The 18,233-nt window shown below is 41.1% G+C and overlaps 1 protein-coding gene across 5 annotated transcripts in view; it reads right to left on the bottom strand.

Moving 5' to 3' along the window:
* FHIP1A (FHF complex subunit HOOK interacting protein 1A) overlaps positions 1-18,233 on the bottom strand; it is a 297,893-nt gene that overhangs the window by 180,906 nt on the left and 98,754 nt on the right. For 2 of the 5 annotated variants that reach the window (XM_065904697.1, XM_065904698.1), the window contains one exon: positions 14,390-14,527. The exons of the other annotated variants lie outside the window; for them this stretch is intronic. The gene's annotated coding sequence lies outside the window, so the exon portion shown is untranslated. The remainder of the gene's footprint in view (positions 1-14,389; positions 14,528-18,233) is intronic. 5 annotated transcript variants of the gene reach the window in all.

The raw sequence follows: 18,233 nt of genomic DNA, 5'->3' as shown, positions 1-18,233 counted from the left end.
TGCCTTTCTTTGGGATTGCAATGAAAACTGACCTTTTCTAGTCCTGAGTTTTCCAAATTTGCTGGCATAGTGAGTGCAGCACTTGCACAGCATCATCTTTCAGGATGTGAAGTAGCTCAACTGGAATTCCATCACCTCCACTAGCTTTGTTTGTAGTGATGCTTCCTAAGGCCCACTTGACTTCACATTCCAGGATGTCTGCCTCTAGGTGAGTGATCACACCATCATGATTATCTGGGTCATGACACTCTTTTTGTACAGTTCTTCTGTGTATTCTTGTCATCTCTTCTCAATATCTTCTGCTTCTGTTAGGTCCATACCATTTCTGTCCTTTATTGTGCCCATCTTTGCATGAAATGTCCCCTTGGTATCTCTAATTTTCTTGAAAGGATCTCTAGTCTTTCCCATTTTGTTGTTTTCCTCTATTTCTTTGCATTGATTGCTGAGGAAGGCTTTCTTATCTCTCCTTGCTATCCTTTGGAACTCTGCATTCAAATGGGAATGTCTTTCCTTTTCTCCTTTGTTTTTCGCTTCCCTTTTTTCACAGCTATTTGTAAGGCTTCCTCAGACAGCCATTTTGCTTTTTTGCATTTCTTTTTCTTAGGGATGGTCTTGATCCCCGTCTCCTGCACAATGTCATGAACCTCCGTCCATAGTTCATCAGGCACTCTGTCTATCAGTTAATAGTAGAACCTAAATAATATGCATAGGTTCTAACTGTTAAATTACTTCAGCTATGCTATAAATTTTTTACAATAAAATTTTTCATAATAAAATATTGAAAAACATGATGTTAAAAAGTTTATTTTTTATCTTTTTTTGCTTTTATTTTGAATTGGGGGGAAATTGTTTTACAATGTTGCATTGGTTTTTGTCATACAACAACACAAATTAGCCATAATTATACATATATCACCTCCCTCTTGAGTCTTCCCCCACCCCTTCCCACCCCTCTAGGTCATTGCAAAGCACCAAACTGGACTCCCTGTGAGTTATAACAACTTCTCACAGTTACCTACTGAAAAGTATATTTATTGACATGGAAAGAGTATTTGTGTGTATACACACACACACACAAATGTATAGTTAAATATAAACAGCAAGATATAAAACAGCATCTATAAAATTACTGTATTCTAGTTTTTTTAAAGGTAAACACATGCACAGAGAAAGGGCTGGAAAGATAACCACAAATTTGCAGGTCGGTGCATCTGGTAATGACATTCTAACTCTACTTCACAGAGACAATGTATTCTCCACTTGTAAGATAACAAAGCACTGGCAGTCCCCCAGATTCACCTAGGCCACCTTATTCATAATGCTCAACTGAACAGCACATGTGTACTTCACAGTGAAGGAAGTGCTCCTTCCAGAAGCGGCAGCCAGTGAGGCTCTGTCAGATCCAGCTAGGTTTCCGGGTCTCTTTTCATGGGTTTCTAAGCATCCTGAATATCTCTCTGCCACAGAGATATATCACGTCTGATTCGTGCAAGACTATGGACCATAGCCCACCAGGCTCCTCTGTCCATGGGATTCTCCAGGCAAGAATACTGGAGTGGGCTGCCATTTCCTTCCAAGGGATCTTCGTGACCCAGGGATCAAACCAGGGTCTCCTGTATTGCAAGCAGATTCTTTACCACCGTGTACTTTTCTACAACCGTGTATTTTTCCACTAGACTATAAATTCCTTAAAGGCAAGAGCCACATCTTGAAGCTCAAGTATCTCCAGAGATTAGGACAGTATTTAGCACATATGGGACAGCCAATAAATGCTAACTGAATGGAAGAATCAGTAATTGAACAAACAGCAGTTTCAACAGTCTCTCAATTCAGAAAGATTCCTTCACCTAGATTCTACTGACTCCGAAATGTGAACAGGTCACTAGAAACTCTTACCGTTGGACTCACTACTACTGTTACCAGAAAGAAAAAGTCTTAAAATGTAAAAATTCTTATAAGAAGATACAACTTTAAATCACTCACATTGTTGTACAGTAGAAAGCAATACAACACTGTAAAGCAATTATCCTTCAATTAAAAAATAAAAGAATTCTTTTAAATTTTTTAAAAAATCTTTAAAAAAAAGTTTAAATCACTAAAATCCATTCATAGATTGCCAGATTGTCCATGGGAAGAGAAAGAAATTATGCCATGTGACAGCAGAGATTAAAAAAACATGCTCAGTAGAAATCACATGTCAATGAGCTGATGGGTTAAATAAGTAAGTCATTAACACTAGGGGAAGCTGGCTGAAGGGTATGTGAAAATACTCCATATTACTTCTGCAGTTTTTCTGTAAATCTAAAATTATTTCAAAAAAATAAAATGTTGATGGGGTAGGGAGTGGACTGCAACACGTTGAGCAGGACAGCCAAGGAAGTAGGAGGTGTGCAGGGCACAGAAAAGGAAACCTCTCCTTCCGCTTCCCAACCCTGTCCAGGACCAGCCACACTTTCATACTTTCAGTTATAAGAAAAACATTTAGGCCTCCTAAAAGATACCTGCCCCCAAAAGAAAGATGAATCAATCCTTGACCAAACTTGAGTTGCAATGCAGATCACAATATGTCAAGACTGAGAGGTAAAGGAGGGAGGGGAAAAAAATCTCTTTAAATGTATTTATACCTCCACAAAACACAAGGAGTAACTGTACCAAACACAGTATTTAAAAAACACTTCTAGCAGCTCAATGAGAAAGGAGCAGTGCAAGAACAAAGGTGGAGCCCTGGGGTGCAGTCTGCCTCAGTGCTGGCCGCCTACTGGCTGCCATTATTAATTCCTTGCCCCAAGCACTGTTTACTCGTTTATCAGCTGAGAAGGACAACAGAGGTAAATTTCACACATGAATAAGCTCATAAATGGTGCTCTTGATCTCCAAGGGCAGAAGTTACATCTGTTAATGTATTCTGTACTATCCCTGGCTCCTTGCCCCATGGAGGTAAAGAGTTTAACAAATGCTTTCAGTGCTGCCAATGGCTGAGAGATTTTGCCTCCCATCTCATTTACCCTACTCAAGTAATATTTATTAAATATTCATTTGGACGAGGATAACACTATGCTCATCTGAGTTAAATTCACCCATTCCAGTCCAGTTTAGTTCGCTGATTCCTAAAATGTCGACGTTCACTCTTGCCATCTCCTCTTTGACCACTTCTCATTTGCCTTGATTCATGGACCTAACATTCCAGGTTCCTATGCAATATTGCTCTTTACAACATTGCACCTTGCTTCCATCACCAGTCACATCCACAACTGGGTGTTGTTTTTGCTTTGGCTCTATCTTTTCATTCTTTGCAGTTATTTCTCCACTCTTCTCCAGCAGCATATTGGACACCTACCAACCTCGGAGTTCATCTTTCGGTGTCCTAACTTTTTGCCTTGTCATACTGTTCATCAGGTTCTCAAGGAAAGAACAGTGAAGTGCTTTACCAGTCCCTTCTCCAGTGGACAATGTTTTGTCAGAACTCTCCACCACGACCCATTGGTCTTAGATGGCCCTACACGGCATGGTTCATAGTTTCACTGAGTGAGGCATGGCTGTGGTCCATGTGATTAGATTTGTTAGTTTTCTGTGATCGTGGTTTCAGTCTGTCTGCCCTCTCATGCCGTCTTAGCGCCTACCAACTTACTGGGGTTTCTCTGACCTTGGACACGGGGTATCTCCTCTCAGCCACTCGCCATGGCATTTTAGGAATCAGCAAACTAAAATGGACTTGAATGGGTGAATTTAACTCAGATGGCGATTATATCTACTTATATGGGGAAGAATCCATTAGAAGAAATGGAGTAGCCATCACAGTCAATAAAAGAGTCTAAAATGCAGTACTTGGATGCAATCTCAAATACAATACAATGATCTCTATTCATTTCCAAGGCAAACCAATCCATATCATGGTAATCGAAGTTTATGCCTTACCCAGTAATGCTGAAGAAGCTGAAGCTGAACGGTTCTATGAAGACCTATAAGATCTTTTAGGATTAACACCCCCAAAAATTGTCTTTTTCATTATATGGGACTGGAATGCAAAAGTAGGAAGTCAAGAAACACTTGGAGTAACAGGCAAATTTGCCATAGAGTGTAGAATGAAGCAGGGCAAAGTCTAATAGAGTTCTGCCAAGAGAACGCACTGGTCATAGCAAGTAGCCTCTTCCAATACCACAAGAGAAGACACTACACGTGGACATCACCAGATGGCCAACACCGAAATCAGACTGATAATATTCTTTGCAGCCAAAGATAGAGAAGCTCTATATAGTCAGCAAAAGCAAGACAGGGAGCTTGACTGTGGCTCAGATCATGAACTCCTTATTGCTAAATTCAGGCTTAAAATGAAGAAAGTAGGTGAAATCACTAGACCATTCAGGTATGACCTAAATCAAATCCCTTATGATTATACAGGAGAAGTGAGAAATAGATTTAAGGGACTAGATCTAACAGACAGAGTGCCTGATGAACTATGAAAAGAGGTGCATGACGCTATCCAGGAGACAGGGATCAAGACCATCCCCAAGAAAAAGAAATGCAAAAAGGCAAAATGGTTGTATGAGGAGGCCTTATAAATAGCCGTGAAAAGAGAAGCGAAAAGCAAAGGAGAAAAGGAAAGACATTCCCATTTGAATGCAGAGTTCCAAAGGATAGCAAGGAGAGATAAGAAAGCCTTCCTCAATGATCAGTGCAAAGAAATAGAGGAAAACAACAAAATGGGAAAGACTAGAGATCCCTTCAAGATAATTAGAGAAACCAAGGGAACATTTCATGCAAAGATGGGTTCAATAAAGTACAGAAATGGTATGGACCTAACAGAAGCAGAAGATATTAAGAAGAGGTGGCAAGAATACACAGAAGAACTGTACAAAAGTGTCATGACCCAGATGATCACAATGGTGTGATCACTCACCTAGAGCCAGACATCCTGGAATGTGATGTCAAGTGGGCCTTAGGAAGCATCACTACAAACAAAGCTAGTGGAGGTGATGGAATTCCAGTTGAGCTACTTCAAATTCTCAAAGATGATGCTGTGCAAGTGCTGCACTCAATATGCCAGCAAATTTAGAAAACTCAGCAGTGGTCACAGGACTGGAAAAGGTCAGTTTTCATTGCAATCCCAAAGAAAGGCAATGCCAAAGAATGCTCAAACTACCACACAATTGCACTCATCCCACAGAATAGTAAAGTAATGCTCAAAGTTCTCCAAGTCAGGCTTCAACAGCACATGAACCATGAAATTTCAGATGTTCAAGCCAGTTTTAGAAAAGGAAGAGGAACCAGAGATCAAACTGTCAACATCCACTGGATCATCTAAAAAGCAAGAGTTCCAGAAAAACATCTATTTCTGCTTTATTGACTATGGCAAAGCCTCAGGCTGTGTGGATCACAATAAACTGCAGAAAATTCTGAAAGAGATGGGAATACCAGACCACCTGACCTGCTTCTTGAGAAATCTGTTTGCAGGTCAGGAAGCAAGAGTTAGAACTGGACATGGAACAGCAGACTGGTTCCAAATAGGAAAAGGAGTACGTCAAGGCTGTATATTGTCACCCTGCTTATTTAACTTATATGCAGAGTACATCATGAGAAACGCTGGGCTGGAGGAAGCACAAGCTGGACTCAAGGTTGCTGGGAGAAATATCAATAACCTCAGATATGCAGATGACACCACCCTTATGGCAGAAAGTGAAGAAGAACTAAAGAACCTCTTGATGAAAGTGAAAGAGGAAAGGGGAAAAGTTGGCTTAAAGCTCAACATTCAGAAAACTAAGATCATGGCATCTGGTCCCATCACCTCATGGAAAATAGATGGGGAAACAGTGGAAACAGTGGTTGACTTTATTTTTTGGGCTCCAAAATCACTGCAGATGGTGACTGCAGCCATGAAATTAAAAGACACTTGCTCCTTGGAAGGAAAGTTATGACCAACCTAGGTAGCATATTAAAAAGCAGAGATATTACTTTGCCAACAAAGGTTCGTCTAGTCAAGGCTATGGTTTTTCCATTGGTCATGTATGGATGTGAGAGTTGGGCTATAAAGAAAGCTGAGTGTCGAAGAACTGATGCTTTGGAACTGTGGTGTTGGAGAAGACTTTTGAGAGTCCCGTGGCCTGCAAGGAGATCCAACCTGTCCATCCTAAAGGAGATCAGTCCTGGGTGTTCATGGGAAGGACTGATGCTGAAGCTGAAACTCCAATACTTGGGCCACCTGATGCAAAGAGGTGACTCATTTGAAAAGACCCTGATGTTGGAAAAGATTGAGGGCAGGAGGAGAAAGGTACGACAAAGGACGAGATGGTTGGATGGCATCACCAACTCGATGGACATGGGTTTGGGTAAACTCCAGGAGTTGGTGATGGACAGGGAGGCCTGGTGTGCTGCTGTTCATGGGGTCACAAAGAGTTGGACACGACTGAGCAACTAAACTGAACTGAACCTTATGCTAGGTGCTGTTTTGTATTGCCTCCCAAAGAAAGCCTGCCACTGCCCACAGGGAGGAATTACAATGACACCCAAAAGGAAGAAAAGCTGGTGCTTGAGGTTCCTGTGGTTTACCTCAGGACAGAAGTTCTGAAACAAGTGTTCCTTCAAAGTTACAGGCAGTTTTTAAAGAAGGCTGCCTGGGGAAGGGGACAGTGTGAAACAGCTGACAGTGGGGAAATAGGCTTTTCCAACCTTTGAGCTCCCTGTTTAATTCACTCTGTCTCTGCCTGTTACAGACAATACGAGAGACTGATGTTACATGGTTTCAAGACTCAAAGTAGGTTCCAATTCCAAATGACCTAATTTTGGTTTTTTATTGTTATTTTTTTAAATTTATTCACTTATTTTAATTGGAGGCTAATTACTTTACAACATTGTAGTGGTTTTTGCCATACATTGACATGAATCAGCCATAGGCGCACATGTTGTTCCCCATCCTGAACCCCCCTCCCACCTCCCTCCCCACCCCATCCCAGTGCACCAGCCCCGAGCACTTGTCTCATGCATCCATCCTGGACTGGCGATCTGTTTCACATATGAAAATATACATGTTTCAGTGCTATTCTCTCAAATCATCCCACCCTTGCCTTCTCCCACAGAGCCCAAAAGTTGTTCTTTACATCTGTGTCTCTTTTGCTGTCTCACATATAAGGTCTTCGTTACCATCTTTCTAAATTCCATATATATATATATGTGTGTGTTAGCAGACTGTATTGGTGTTTTTCTTTCTGACTGACTTCACTCTGAGGCTCCAGTTTCATCCACCTCATTAGAACTGATTCAAATGCATTCTTTTTAATAGCTGAGTAATATTCCATTATGTATATGTACCACATCTTTCTTATCCATTCATCTGCCGATGGACATCTAGGTTGCTTCCATGTCCTGGCTGTTGTAAACAGTGCTGTGATGAACACTGGGGTATATGTGTCTCTTTCAATTCTGGTTTCCTCGGTGCATATGCCCAGCAGTGGGATTGCTGGGCCGTATGGCAGTTCTGTTTCCAGTTTTCTTAGGAATCTCCACACTGTTCTCCATAGTGGCTGTACTAGTTTGCATTCCCACCAACAGTGTAAGAGGGTTCCCTTTTCTCCACACCCCTCCAGCATTTACTGTTTGTAGACTTTTGGATAGCAGCCATTCTGACCAGTGTGAGATGGTACCTCATTGTGGTTTTGATTTGCATTTCTGTGATAATGAGTGATGCTGAGCATCTTTTCATGTGTTTGTTAGCCATCTGTATGTCCTCTTTGGAGAAATGTCTGTATAGTTCTTTGGCCCATTTTTGGATTGGGCAAATGACCCAATGTTTGTTTAGCCCTCAAACCCTCCCCCCTCCCTTCTTGGCCTGCACCATATAGGGCAGGATCTCAGTTCCCCAACAAGGGTCTGGACCCAGGCCACAGCAGTGAAAGCCCAGAATCCTAACCACTATGTCATCAGTGAACTTCCTAGCCCCCAAATTCTAAGCTTTGCAAGAGTAATAAAGTCAAACTTTGCGTAAGTGCACAGCTGATGCTCTGGTTCAACCAACGACTGTGGATCAGTGGAGTGCGGCTGTTAAACCAGACGGCAAGTAGAAGACCGCCTGTTCTATCTCGCCCCTCATTCTTGGACTCATAGCTCCAGTTCGGGCCACACCCAGTCATTCATTTATTCTTGGTTCCTGATTCCACCCAAGGCAAAAGGATAACAATTCCTGAGCCAGTAACCTAAGGGGACAATACTGGCCAGCGATCAGACCTCAGCACACTTGATGTTACCATCCTGTGCATGAAGGTGGGTCTTCAGAGTCTTTCTCCCCTCAATCACTATGTCTGCCTTGGTCTTTCCTGGATCTTAAGTTCCTAAGGGGATGTTTTTCATCGTAAATGTTGCACCTTCTGAGACAGTCAAAGATGAAATAAAAAGTGAGTTACTCCCCAGCACAGAACCACATAAATTGGGCAATCCTGTTATATAATCCTCCTCTCTCTTCCTAGTTCCCGCTCTGGGCCACTCCCAGACCTGTCCATAAACCTGCCTGGCAAAGCCTGCCTGACTGCTCAGCGTTCCTCTGGCACCTCCTCTTGCCTTTGCCCTGGACTAGCCCCTTCAGCTCTCATTCTATATTCTCTGTCTTCTCCTTCTGAATCTTTCAGACTCAAAAAATGCCTCAGGAAACAGACTCTTAATTCTGTCCTACTTCAGCTTCCAGGAGCAACATCTGCCTTCGCTGTTTAAATAATACATAACACCATCTCGCTGGTAAGCACCATCCCATACCACCCTTTTCCTGATCACATCTATCCCTCTGAATGTCTCCATCTCTCTCTCACAGTCAAAACTGTGGTTCTCAAGGAGTTTAAAATCATGGGCGGGGGCGGAGGGAGGGGTGGTGAGAGCAAGGGGGACTTTTCTCTAGGTCACTATAATTTTGACAATAAATAATAAAAAGATCATAGATGTTCCTTGTTCATTTCACAGTCCAGGAAAACATTTCCTACAAAATATCACATGGATCTAAGATCACCTGTCATGCCATTTAACACTGTATAATGACATGAAAATAAAAATACATTAGATTACTCTTTAATTATCAAATACTAAAGAATGCATATATTGACAAGAAGGAAGTAGTAAGTGAAGAATTTGGGTTAAAAATAATGCTTAATGTGTTTGAACTTTAAAAAAAAAACACTTTTTCTTATTTTCTATTTGCTATCTCACTCCTTTTAAAAATGAGATACAGCTCTCACAGCATAAACAGAGACAGTGGTACAAGGCACTGAATTAAGCAGGGCTCCTCTGGGTAGGAAATCTCACTAGATTTCAAGTACTCAAGTACTTTCAATCTCAAGTACTTCCTGTTGGAGATTATGAGAATCTCGTTTTTGTCAAAGAATGTCATGTTTGATTTCTCTTTTAAGATGAAGTGGGAGGATCTGTCCTCTGTCCTAGGTATCAAACTGGGGTGTAAATAAATTTAAGAAATAACTATCACCGTTCTAAATCTCTTCCCATATTACATAACTGGATTCATACTTCTATGTTCTGAAACTCAGCACTCTTTTAGGGATTTCTCTTTTTTTTAATTTAATGGAAATACTTCCTTGGCAAAGGCCAGAGAAAACACAGCAGAGCCCTGCAGTCACAGTAAATATTTTATCAACTATCCTGTCCAAAAAATCATCCTTCTCTGCATACTCAACGCCCAGGTCGGTTCTTTTCCCCATTTCCCATAAGCCCATTCGAATTCTACCCTGGAAACACAGGTGGTACCTGCTCTAGTTCAAGAACATGACTTATTAATGCAAATGTGCTAGAATCTGAGACCTGATCTTCAGCTTTCTGCAGAAGTCATATGGCAAAACACCTTTAAACAAAAGTCACTGACCAAATCTTGGCAGACTACCAGTCTCTTGGCCACAGCATAATCTGTCCTACTTTATTAAGAAAGCTTCTTCAAGTCTGACTACTGATTCTCTCAACATTTCACTCTAGGTAAATGAAACTGGTTTGCAGAGGGTATGGAGAAAAGGGAGTCCTCTTACACAATTAGTGGGAATGTAAATTGATATACTCACTATGTAGAACAGTATGGAGGTTCCTTAAAAAACTAAACATAGAACTACTATATGACCCAGAAATATCACTACTGGGCATACGCTCTGAGAAAACCTTAATTTGAAAGGGCACATGTACCCCAGTGTTCACTGCAGTACTATTTACAACAGACAGGACATGGAAAAAACCTAAATGCCCAATGACAGATACACGGATAAAGAAGATATGGTGCATATACACAAGGGAATATCATTCAGCCACTAAGAGGAATGAATACAGTCATATGTAGAGACACAGATAGACCTAGAGTCTGTCACACAGAATGAAGCAAACCAGAAAGAAGAAAAACAAATACCATATCAGTTCAGTTCAGTTGCTCAGTCGTGTCTAACTCTTTGTGACCCCATGAACCACAACACGCCAGGCCTCCCTGTCCATCACCAACTCCTGGAGTTGACCCAAACTCGTGTCCACTGAGTCAGTGATGCCATCCAACCATCTCATCCTGTGTCATCCCCTTCTCCTCCTGCCCTCAATCTTTCTCAGCATCAGGGTCTTTTCCAATGAGTCAGCTCTTTGCATCAGGTGGCCCAAGTATTGGAGTTTCAGCTTCAATATCAGTCCTTCCAATGAACACCCAGGACTGATCTCCTTTAGGATGGACTGATCAGATCTATCTCCTTGCAGTCCATGGGACTCTCAAAAGTCTTCTCCAACACCACAGTTCAAAAGCATCAATTCTTCTGCACTCAGCTTTCTTCACAGTCCACCTCTCACATCCAAACATGACCACTGGAAAAACCATAGCCGTGACTAGACGGACCTTTGTTAGCAAAGTAATATCTCTGCTTTTTAATATGCTGTCTAGGTTGGTCATAACTTTCCTTCCAAGGAGTAAGCGTCTTTTAATTTCATGGCTGCAGTCACCATCTGCAGTGATTTTGGAGCCCAAAAAATAAAGTCAGTCACTGTTTCCGAATCTATTTCCCAAGAAGTGATGGGACCAGATGCCATGGTCTTAGTTTTCTGAATGCTGAGCTTTAAACCAACTTTTTCACTCTCCTCTTTCACTTTCATCAAGAGGCTCTTTAGTTCCTCTTCACTTTCTGCCATAACGGTGGTGTCATCTGCATATCTGAGGTTAGTGATATTTCTCCCAGCAATCTTGATTCCAGCTTATGCTTCTTCCAGCCCAGCGTTTCTCATGATGTACTCTGTATTTAAGTTAAATAAGCAGGGTGACAATATACAGCCTAGACATACTCCTTTTCCTATTTGGAACCAGTCTGCTGTTCCATGTCCAGTTCTAACTCTTGCTTCCTGACCTGCATATAGGTTTCTCAAGAAGCAGGTCAGGTGGTCTGGTATTCCCATCTCTTTCAGAATTTTCCACAGTTTGTTGTGATCACCCAGTCAAAGGCTTTGGTATAGTCAATAAAGCAGAAATACATGTTTTTCTAGAACTCTCTTGCTTTTTTGATGATCCAGCAGATGTTGGCAACTTGGTCTCGGGTTCCTCTGCCTTTTCTTAAACCTGCTTGAACATCTGGAAGTTCACAGTTCAGGTATTGCTGAAGCCTGGCTTGGAGAATTTTGAGCATTTCTTTACTAGTGTGTGAAATGAGTGCAACTGTGGGGTAGTTTGAACATTCTTTGGCATTGCCTTTCTTTGGGATTCGAATGAAAACTGACCTTTTCCAGTCACACATATGCAGAATCTAGTAAAATGTTACAGATGAACCTATTTCCAAGGCACGAATAGAGATACAGACACAGAGAATGGACACGTGGACATGGATGTGGGTTGGGGAGAGGGAGGGCGGGAGGAACTGGGAGAGCGGGATTGACCTATATTCAGCGCCATGCATAGACAGCTAGTGGGGAGCTGCTGCAGTACAGGAGGCAGAGTTCAGTGCGCTGTGCTGACCTAAGGCGTGCGAGGGAGGTCCCAGAGAGAAGGAGTGTATATGTGCATATGACTGATTCACCTCACTGTCCAGCAGAAACTAGGGCTTCCCAGGCAGCACTAGTGGTAAGAACCCGTCTGACGATGCAGGAGATGCAGGAGACGTGGGGAAGATCCCTGGGTGGGGAAGATCCCCTGGAGGAGGGCATGGCAATCCATTCTGGTATTCTTGCCTGGAGAATCCCAAGGACAGAGGAGCCTGATGGGCTACAGCCCGTGGAGTTGCACAGAGTTGGACGTGACTGAAGCGACTGAGGACACACGCATGCACACACAGCAGAAACGAACGCAACATTGTAAAGCACTCACATTCCAATTTTAAGGAAGAAAGAAATCTTCAAGTCTGACATGTGATTCTCTCAATATCGAGCTCTAGGTAAATTAGTCACGGCTAGCTAGCCATCAAGCACAGAAGATTTCTGTTTGCGGCTTTGAACAACACGCAGTTTTGTTGTGTGTCCAGCTCACCAGGACAGCAAAAAACACCACTGCGTGTGCACCCGATGATGTTGGAGGTGTGTAATCTCCCTGTCTCCTGCAGTCATTACCAGGGTGGTGTCAGCCCACATTCGCAATAGCGTTAAAGAATTTAAATGACCACTACACTGAGACATTTGTTTTACTACATTAACTTCACCCATTTAGTTTCTCTGTACTTGTCCCTTATTTGTCTTTGAGGAAATAAGTAAAAGTTAGAACTCTAGTGCAACTCCACAGCTAGAAAAATGCTAGATTCTTCTGGCATCCTTGATCTTTCCAGGCTCCGTGCTTCTCCCCAAGTGTGTGAGGATACTCTGGATGTTCACCACACTTTTTCCACATCCTTGTCTACCATTTGGTAGACAGATCATAACCTCAGACCTTTGTCTTCACATTTACAATCAATTCAGGTCGCATCCTTTATCCTTACTAATTAGAATTCCATTCAGGTTTGCTTTGAAGCTGAAACAATAGGAATGCCCCCTGGGTGCATCAATCCCAGCTCTTGAGAACCTAAATGTAAGTACTCCCCACACCTGTTTCTCGGTTATGTTTTCAGAAACTGAACAGATGGAAAGACCTAACTTCTGATGTCAAATTAGCCTCATCAACAGCAACTCAATATCAACTATTCTAAGACTATTCCATTTAGTTCAGTGCTTCTGCCCAAGTATTTTTAAACTATATATCCTTCCATGTTTAATTGGAGTAAGATCTCTTAGGGAAAATCTTTGCAACTCACTTAGTCTAAAACATTTATCAGGAACAAGCTACAGTATTTAAAATTGGCCAGTGGCCATTTCCAAGGTAAGATTTTTCCCTCTATGGTCTTGATTAGCAATTAGTTATCTTTTCCAAAGCTGGGTTTGAGTTAATGTGAGTGTGCCCTTCAGCATGGAACACTGGGGCCTCAGCGGTTCATTAAGCAAATATTAAAGTGACTTTAAAACAAACAAACAAAAAAAAAGCATGGCTCTATCCTTAGATAAGTCTTCAAACAGTGTATTAATCAGGATGTTTGAAGTTACAGGTGATAGAAACCCAATTCAAATCTGCTTAGGCAAAACAGAAAATATATTAGCTCATATAGATGAACAGCACTCAGAACAGAAGAAAACTAGAGTCAAGATTCAATACCAGCCTTCCCTGATGACTCAGTCGTAAAGAATCCACCTGCCAATGCAGCAGGCATGGGTTCGATATCTGGCCGGGGAAGATCCCACATGCCGAACAGCAATAACCCCAAGAGCCACAGCTATTGAGCATGTGCTCCAGAGCCCAGGAGCTGCAGCTACTGAAGCCTCGTGCCCTAGAGCCCAGGGTCTGCAACAAGAGAAGCTGCTGCAATGAGAAGCCTACACACCCACAACTGAAGACCAGCCCCCTTGCCGCAACTAGGAAAGAGCCCAGACAGCAACAAAGATCTAGCACAGCCAAAAATAAAAGTAAATAAAGACTCAATACTGTCAGGAAACTCGTTTGCTCTTGCCCGTCACCCACCTTACCAAGTCTAGCGGCCTCCCTCTCTCTACTCCACCAGTGCCTTTCAAGTGACCCAGGAAACAAATTTCAGGCTATTGTTTGTCCTGCACTTATCTCTCAAAAACATGAATGCTTTGCCCACAAGTTGTAACATAAAAGTACTGGGGAGAAGTCTCGTGGTTTGATTCTATCTACGCCTTCTCCTAAACACCTCACCATTCCTAGGAAGATGAGGTAGTCTAGGAGACAAGGATCTCTCTTAGTCAGCCTCAGTCACATGCTTCCTTCTGTAGCGAGGAATAGGAGGCAGGGAACAAGGAGATCATGGATCAACGACTACAGTCCTTACTAAAATCATATGAAATAGGAAAGAAATCTCCAAACAGAAGGCAAAACGAGAGAAAAACATCCAGGGCAACCATATCTTTAGCTAACAGAGTTTACCTCTTTCACACAAAGATGTGGTGGGCTTCTATTCAGGTGTGATTCCCAGACTTCTTACCAGCTTTGAGAAAGGGAAAGCAATCTGCCATCTACTCAGATGATATGTTGGGTATATTCTTGATCAGTAGTTTTGAACAGCTGTGGATGATCACAAAGAGAATAACCTTGAATTCTCTACTGCTTGGTTGTTATAAAAAGCTTCGTTTACAGAAATATTTAAAGAAGATTACACAAAAGATTTGCTGTCCCTCTAGAACTACTGGTTCTTTTCCAACACCACTATGCCCATAATTTTTGTGGGAAGAACTTGATTTTGAGTATCTCCCCTGGCTCTATGGTCTCAGGGCTAACACCCTCTCAGGGTCAAAGCCAGTCATGATGGTCCCATGCTCCTTGCTAGCACTGGTTTAAGGGTAGGTAGGTGACCTACCATTAACCAATGAGACATGGGGGAAATCTGCTTTGGAGGTTCTGGGGTAGGCTTCCTCGTTCTTACACAGAAGGAAGAATAATGACTAGAAATCTCTCTACTTCTGGACAATTATTGTAGCTACCTTGCAATTTAGAGAGGGGCCAGCCTAAAAGCACACACATTAAAGATGGTGGAAAAGAGAGAGCTCCTTGATAACAATGCAGAGCTACCAAAGTCAACAAGTCCTGAAATCTATCACAGAAATATAACAAAATGCCTTGCAGCTAAACTGATGTAGAGTTGCAGTGTTCTGTCTCTGGAGTAATAGACACAGCAAAAACTTCTCTTTACCCCAAACTGGACAGTTAATTATGAAAGAGTTGTCAAACAAAAGGAATCACTTAAACTAAATAAACACTTATAAGCAAACCAATTTTTTGATGTAAAACCAAGGTGTTTTCTTTGTGCATGGGACTCTGTTGACTGGTATCATAAACCTTGTTTCTCACATAAACCACCCCCACAGTGCATTGTTATACTTCTCCAGTTTTGGTTTCTTTAATGTAGGTTAGATGTTGATTCATTCTCAAGTTTTTCCTAAGTATTATGATTTTCTCAAAAATATCTTTTCACCCATATTTAACTGCTTTATATAATACTTAGTGAAGTGAAGTGAAAGTCGCTCAGTCGTGTCTGACTCTTTGAGACCCCACGAACTATACAGTCCATGGAATCCTCCAGGCCAGAACACTGGAGTGGGTAGCCATTCCCTTCTCCATGGTATCTTTCCAACCCAGGGATCAGACCCAGGTCTCCCGCATTGCAGATTCTTTACCAGCTGATCCACCAGGGAAGCCCATATAATACCTAACTAAATTAATTACAATATTAAGTAAAATTTGCACAAACATACACATAGCTAACTGAAGGTAAACATAAAATTCAACTGAAGGAAATACAAAAGCACAGACTATTTATAAGTCGCCAACAGCTGCTACTACAACTCAGCGCACTGTGGACGGCAGAAACTACACTTCGCAGAAAAAATGGGAGCTGGATTAAGCAGGAAATTTGGTGATGTGAACGTCAATTTACAAAACTTACACGTTTGTATCTTATCAGGTATATGACTTGTGAATGTTTTCTTCCATTCTGTAGGTTGTATTTTCACTTTCTTAATAATATCCTTTAACAGACATTTTAAAAAATTATTTTGAAGTCTAATTTATCTACTTTTTTCCTTTTGTTGCTTATGCTTTTCATGTCAATTCTAAGAAGCCACTGCAAAACCCAAGATCATGAAGATCTATTGCTTCTTAAAGTAGATACCGAGTTTTCATTCTTACCTTTAGGTCCAATCCCTTTTGATTTTTGTATACTAAGTTCATTATTCAGTCTTTGCATATGGTTATCCAGTTGTCTCAGTATCACTTGTTGAAGAAACTTTTCTTTCCCCATCCAATGGTCTTTTGACCCATGTTGAAAATTAATTAGCCAGAGATGTCTGGGTTAATTTCTGGTTCTTCAATTCTATTCCATCTGTCTATACATCTATCCTTATGTAGTACCACACTGTCTTAATTACTGTGGCTTTGTGGTAACTTTTTCAGTCAGGAAGTATAAGTCCTCAAAATTTGCTCTTCTTTTTCAAAATTGATTTAACTAATCAAGGCTTCTTGCCCTACATGAATTTGAGGACTGGCTTTTCCATTTTGGGGGGAGGGAGCCATGGGAAATTGAGTAGGTATTACACGAATCTGTAGATTGCTTTGAGGAATACTGCCATTTTAACAAAATTAAGTCTTCCAGTCAAAGAATACAGATGTCTTTCCATTTATTTAAGTTTCATTTAATTTCTTTCATCAATATTCTGTAGTTTCCAGTGCATAAGTCTTTCACATCTTTAAATGTCCTTCTAGATATTTTATTTCTTTGGTTGCTTTCTTAATTTCCATTTAGGACTGTTCATTGCTAGTAAATAGGAACATAAGTGATTTTTTTTGTGTGTTTTGATCTTGTACCCTGCAACTTTGCTGAATTTGCTTAATTAGTTTTAGTAGTTTTTGCATGTATGCAAAAAGTTGAGGAACTTTTTTTAACATATAGAATTATATCATTTACAATAGAGATAGCTATACTTCTTCCTTTCCAATTTAGATGCCTTTCATTTCTCTTCCTAGCCTAATTGCTCTGGACAGGACTTTCAGTACAATGTTGAATACTAATGGTGAAAGCAGACATCCTTGTCTTGCTCCTGATCTTAAAGAGAAAGTTTCCAGTCTTCACCACTGAGAATGATATTAGTTGTAGGTTTTTCATAAATGATTTTTGCCCTTCTATTCTTAGTCTTCTGAGTCTTTTTGCTGTGAATGGTGTTGAATTTGATCAAATGTTCTTTCTACATATATTGAGATGACCATATGGATTTTTACACCCTTTGTTCTATTAATGTGATATATTATACTGATTTCCTTAGTGGTTTCCATCGGAGTTATAGCTAATATTCTAAGTTTATAACAAACTAGTTCAAACTGACACCAACTTAGCTTCAGTAGCCTGCATTAAATCTGCCCCTATCCAGCTCTGTATCCCAGTTTACTTTACTCTGTATCCCAGTTTACTTTACTCTGTATCCCAGTTGTCATTGTCAAGAATTACATTTTGTACATTGTGTACACATTTATACTTAAAATAATTGTTTTAGACGTTTGTCTTTTAAATCATGTAAGAGAGTCAGAGACGGCAAAATTACGACGATACTGATTTTGTATTTATCTATAGTGACCTTTATCAGCGATCCTTTTTAAATGAATTTACTTTACTTTGCTGGCTGCATCAGGTCTTCACTGTGGGACACAGCTCTTCCCTGCATCACGTGGGGTCCTTCACTGCAGTGCACATCCCAGTTGCGGCACGCAGCTCATTAGCTGTGACACAGTTGCTCTCTCTGTGGCCTGTGGGATCTTGGTTTCCCAACCCAGGACTGAACCCATGTCCCCTGCATTGCAAGGCATATTCTTAACCACTGGACCACAGGGAAGTTCCTACCAGTGATCTTTATTTCTTCATATGGCTTTTAATTATTGCCTAGTGTTCCTTTGTTTCAGGCTGAAGGACTCTCTTTAGCATTTCTTGCGGGGCAAGTCTAGCAAGTCTAGCAATGAACTCCTTTAGCTTTCATTTATCTAAAAATGTCTTTATTCCTCCCTTATTTTTGAAGTATAACTTTGCCAAATACGGAATTCTTGGCTGATACCTCTTTTCTTTCAGCATTTCAAATGTATCATCCTGCTGACTTCTGGCCTCCATGATCTTGATGAGAAACTGGCAATTTATCTTACTGACAAGCCCTTGGATGTGACAAGTTGATTCTCTCTTGATATTTACAAAGCTCTCTCTCTGGCTTCCAACAATTTAATTATAATGTATCCA

This window comes from Muntiacus reevesi, chromosome 13 (assembly GCF_963930625.1).
Source record: "Muntiacus reevesi chromosome 13, mMunRee1.1, whole genome shotgun sequence".
Classification (NCBI taxonomy): Eukaryota; Metazoa; Chordata; class Mammalia; order Artiodactyla; family Cervidae; genus Muntiacus; species Muntiacus reevesi.
This window is presented reverse-complemented; position numbering and strand designations above follow the sequence as displayed.